The sequence below is a fragment of the Octopus bimaculoides genome, chromosome 11 (genome assembly GCF_046866305.1).
Source record: "Octopus bimaculoides isolate indiv1 chromosome 11, ASM4686630v1, whole genome shotgun sequence".
Classification (NCBI taxonomy): Eukaryota; Metazoa; Mollusca; class Cephalopoda; order Octopoda; family Octopodidae; genus Octopus; species Octopus bimaculoides.
The window spans coordinates 15,753,452-15,758,967 of record NC_142938.1 but is presented as its reverse complement, the minus strand read 5'-3'; the positions used below and the strand labels follow the sequence as shown (position 1 = coordinate 15,758,967).

The 5,516-nt window shown below is 34.8% G+C and overlaps 1 long non-coding RNA gene across 1 annotated transcript in view; it reads left to right on the top strand.

The window, feature by feature from the left end:
* Positions 1-245, top strand: part of LOC149133189 (uncharacterized) — a 9,094-nt gene extending 8,849 nt beyond the window's left edge. Inside the window, exon 2 of the long non-coding RNA XR_016243763.1 lies at positions 1-245. This exon is cut by the window's left edge and continues 758 nt beyond it. This is a non-coding gene — a long non-coding RNA (uncharacterized LOC149133189).
* Positions 246-5,516: the final 5,271 nt, after the last annotated feature.

The window sequence follows — 5,516 nt, the reverse complement described above, 5'->3', positions numbered from 1 at the left end:
ATAGCAGATCTCTTGCCGCGTTAGCAGGTCTATTGTCCATTACTGCTGTGTCTGCTGTAACTAGAACTACTAGAACAGCCGAAAACACTATGACTGTTGGTAACTTTGCTGGCATATTACTGGACAGCGGGTTCGAATCGGGGGACACGTCATTTCAAAAAGAGCGTCTTAACCAAAACGACAATATTCAAAAAATTATAAATAAGCATCAAGTAAAAAAAAATGAAAAAAAAATAGAGGAAATACGAGGAAATAAGTGAATGATTGAAATATCAAAATATTGCAGAAACCCAAGAGAATAGATGTTTCCAGAAATCATAATTTTATTCAATACTTGCACCTTTCTGTTTCAATGAAATAACAATCATAAGAAAGGAAAACCTGGCCATCGAAGACTTAGTGAAAACACATGCGAAGATCAATATCGTTAGGGAAACTCGGCAACTGTCTCGCACCTACTCTATTCAGGTAACCACGACTAACCCACTCGACTTTCGACTCCTCCTAACCCTACTGCGTCTGCCCATCTGAGAATATTCTGTCTGCTCATATCTTTCCTGCAACAACGTAATTAGAACATTAACAGTATTGAGCTCAAATGGTCTTGGAGTATCTACGAAGTTCATGGGAATACTGCTCCTTCTTCCAAACTTAGCAAGCAGCAGCAGCAGCAGCAGCAGCAGCAGCAGCAGCAGCAGCAGCAGCAGCAGCAGCAGTAGTAGTAGTAGTAGTAGTAGCAGTAGTAGTAGTAATAATAATAATAATAATAATAATAATAATAATAATAATAATAATAATAATTGGTGCGTTGGGAACTGTAAGCCAAGATATAGGCAAATGGCTGAAGAGATTAAAATAGGATGCTCGGTAGAGCGCCTGCAGAAAGTTTGTCTCTTAGGGCCAGCAAAGATTATCAGGAAGATTCTAAGCACTTGAAAGACTGATGAAAATTTGTGGACACCTAAGGTTACAGGTAGTAACCCGCTATTCAGATAATTCCTAGTAGGAATAAGACCGAAGCTATCAACACCTATTCCATATCTAAGTGAAACCGCCCAGGTGTTGATAGCTTCGATTTTATTCCGTCCGTTTGATTTCGTCTTAAGGATCAGTCTCAGTCTGCGCAAGTACTCCACCTTAAATTTTACTGTCATTTCTTTCTCCATCAATTTATCCATTTCCAAAATCCCCAAGTACTTATAGCCCGTCTCTCCTATCTGCTTCATAACCTACCCCCGACGGTATCGTTACCCCGTCGATACATTTGATTTTGCCTCTCTTCAAGTCTAACACACCACACTTTCTCGGTCCGAACTCCATTCTGATATTATTATTATTATTATTATTATTATTATTATTATTATTATTATTATTATTATTATTATTATTATTATTATTATCATCATCATCATCATTATCATTATTATTATTATTATTATTATTATTATTATTATTATTATTATTATTATTATTATTATTATTATTATCATTATTATTATTCAATAAACTGCTATGGCAAGTTTTCCGATATTATTTAAAGCTCTCACGGGATTTCCTGTTTTTACGTCTCTAATAAATTATAAAAGCGATGCTCTTTAAACGCCACGTATTCAGCTTTTTAAATGTATTCAGCGATGTTTCCACTTAATTCATTGATGTCAGAACAATCAGTCTACATACGCATACATATACGTTTTTGTTTTTTTATTTTCTTCTCACAGTTGACACTTTATGATACCAGTTAGTTGATTAGTCTCCATTGTTCAGTCAATTCGAACAGTTAAGCTCCCATATGACACCTGTTCACTTTTCAAGAACTGTTGCAGCATAAAATTCTCACTAGTCACATAAATAAAGTTCTTGTCATAAGTGCACTACAGTATAATCCGCCGATATGTCCATTCGTGTGTAATGAGTGTAGTAACACGTACCATGCTTTTTGCTAATTGTTTCATGTGTCACAGAAGACGTAGACATATGTGTGGCAGCAGGATTCGGTTCCTTGTCGTACCTCCGGAAAGAGTTGGAGTTGTCGGAAAATTTCTACGTCTCCATCAATTTCTGGCTTCTTAATTCCCCCCATTTTAATTTTATGGATTACTATGTGTGGGAGTGTGGTTGAAAAAGACACAAACCTCTCTGCCTGTCTTGGCCACCAAGCTGGTGGCTAAGATCATATATATATATATATATATATATGCTGCAGAGTATGATTTCTTTGTCGTTCTTTGAAATATTTTGAAGTTTATGTTTGTACAACCCCGTTTCACTGACATGGAAATGACCAAATTATTCTTCCCTCCATGACAAAAATATTTTCACAAAACTCACAGAGTGCTAAAACCGGTTTTCAATGATTTGTGTATTAGGCAACTCAATATTTCACAGACGCGTCCCGCTCACGCACGCACACATGCACATAAACGGCATTTTGCGGCATGGTAGACGTTGCATTGTGGAAGACATACACTGATTTTTAGAAATATAATTGTAGAAAAAAAAAAAGAATATTATACTTACCTAAATCCCATCAATATGATTGGACAGTGCCCAGCAGGTGCACGCTAAACGTCTGTTATCAGACAAAATTGGCGGGCAAACCAGCAGAGTACTCACGCTTGTCGTCGAGAGAAATTACCCACCTGGTGGTTTGCTGCCAGGTATTATTGTAGTATACATCACAAATGCTTATCACTTTAACTGCCATGTGTTAATCCATGCGACACATCACGGTGATTGTACCGCATCAGCCACTTCTGACCATCTACTAACTACCGGCGCTTGTCTAGAACTGCCTACACCACTCTGTGTGGTTGTCAGCAACCAGCCAGGTACTGCTCGATTGTATGAACGGGCTTTAGCCGACACCAGTCGTTTATCGGCTGTTATATTATCGATTTTTAATTTTTAAAAGATTGTAATATAACACATCTATTCTATGTAACAAATATAACTTTTGCCTTCTATCCGCATCGCAAAAATGAAAAACAATTTCCATTGGTGCAGGCGTGGCTGTGTGGTAAGAAGCTTGCATCCCAACCACATGGTTTCGGGTTTAGTCCCACTACGTGGCACCTTAAGCAAGTATGTTCTACTATAGCCTCGGGCCGACCAAAGCCTTGTGAGTGGATCTGGTAGACGGAAACTAAAGGAAACCCGTTGTATATATATATATATATATATATATATATACATATATATATATATATATATATATTCTATTATTCTTTTATTTGCTTCAGTCATTTGACTGTGGCCATGCTGGAGCACCGCCTTTAGTCGAACACATCGACTCCAGGACTTATTCATTGTAAGCCTAGTACTTATTCTATCGGTCTCTCAGCTGAACCGCTAAGTTACGGGGACGTAAACACCCCCAACATCATCACCTGACAGTAAATCAAAACTATTTGATTCCAAGATTCCTGAATGAATTTGATAAAAGCATCTAAGTATGAAACATCATGAAAATTCAGTTCTATATTTAAGAGATGAGGAATTATGTACATTATTTACATTTGACGGATATTTGTCCTCATCTTATTTGTTGTTAAAAACAACGTTTCGGCTGATATACCCTCCAGCCTTCATCGGGTGTCTTGTGGAAATTTCGAACCTAGGCTCTCATTCCTAAGGTATTTTTCGATGTTATTATTATTATTATTATTATTATCATTATTCAGGTCACTGCCTGAAATCGAACTCGGAATCTTGGGGTTAGTAGCCCGCGCTCTTAACCACTACGCCATATGCAAGATGAGGACAAATATCCGTCAAATGTAAATAATGTAAATCTTGAAAATTGTTGAAACTGAAGTTCTTCTTGAGCGACACATTTTTTCCATTCGAATCAATATAGAATTACTGATAGCATTTATTGTATTTTTATTTAATGTCGTTTGACTTTTGGCTAATCCTGTATATATATATATATATATATATATATATATATATATATATATATATATATATATATATATATATATATATATATATATATATATATATATATATATATATATATATATATATATATATATGTATACATATATATATATATATATATACATATATATATATATATATATATATATATGTATATATATATATATATATATATATATATATATATATATATATATATAAATAGATAGATAGATAGATACATACATACATACATACATACATACACGACAGGCTTCTTTCAGTTTCAGTCTGCCAAATCCACTCGCACGGCTTTGTCGGCCAGAGACAATAGTAGATAGACATTTGCCCAAGGTTTCACTCAGTGGGACTGAACCCGGAATCATGTAGTTGAGAATCAAGGTTCTTACTACACAGCCACGCCTGCGCCTACAAGTTCAAGTTTGTTTCGGAAGTACATCTTCCATGATGAGGTACATGCATAACAATACTTACCACTTATAACATAGTCTTTTCTTTGGTTTAATTGACAATAATGAATGATCCATGGTAAATAGAAATCTGACATCGTCTCTAATTGGCGGCCGCACTTATTGTTTGTACATTGTAATAATGGTAGCTTAACGTTCACTGCAGAGGAGCTCTATTGTCACCTTATCTATATTCAGCTCTATTTTTAGTTAAAACTGGACATCTATTGTTGACGTCATTGAAAACGAGAAACAGTTGTCTCTTGTTCATGCGTTGAGTGTAGACAAGATTTCCCAAACAATGCTTTCCTAATTTACAACATAACTTGCAATACAACACCCTAAATCTGACACAAACGTGATCTACTACGCACCCGGAATTGAAGAAGACTTCTATAAATATAGAGAATTATTATTAAACAGATACACTAAGAGTAAAAATGTTCCTGACAAGGACACACTTGAGAAATAGATGTTTTGCAAATGTTTTTTTAGAAAACACGAGAAAAACAAATTTTTAATATAATTTAATAATATTTTTAATAATATATAATAACAATGTGTGATGTTTTGTTCAGAATTCTTGCTCACATTCCTCGTACATTATTTACATTATTTACATTTGACGGATATTTGCCCTCATCTTGTTTGTTGTTAACACAACGTTTCGGCTGATATACCCTCTACGCCATATGCCCGTAGGCATATAGCGTAGTGGTTAAGAGCGCGGGCTACTAACCCCAAGATTCCGAGTTCGATTCCAGACAGTGACCTGAATAATAATAACAAAATAATAATAATAATAATAATAATAATAATAATAATAATAATAATAATAATAATAATAATAATAATAACAACAACATCGAAAAATACCTTAGGAATGAGAAGCCAGGTTCGAAATTTCCCCCAAGACACCTGATGAAGGCTGGAGGGTATATCAGCCGAAACGCTGTATTAACAACAAACAAGATGAGGACAAATATCCGTCAAATGTAAATAATATAAATAATGTACATAATTCTGCATCTCTTAAATATAGAACTGCACTTTCCTCGTATATCAAAAGGTTCCCGAGCTAGTTATGTTCCATAAAAAATAACTTATTTACCTGAGTTTTAA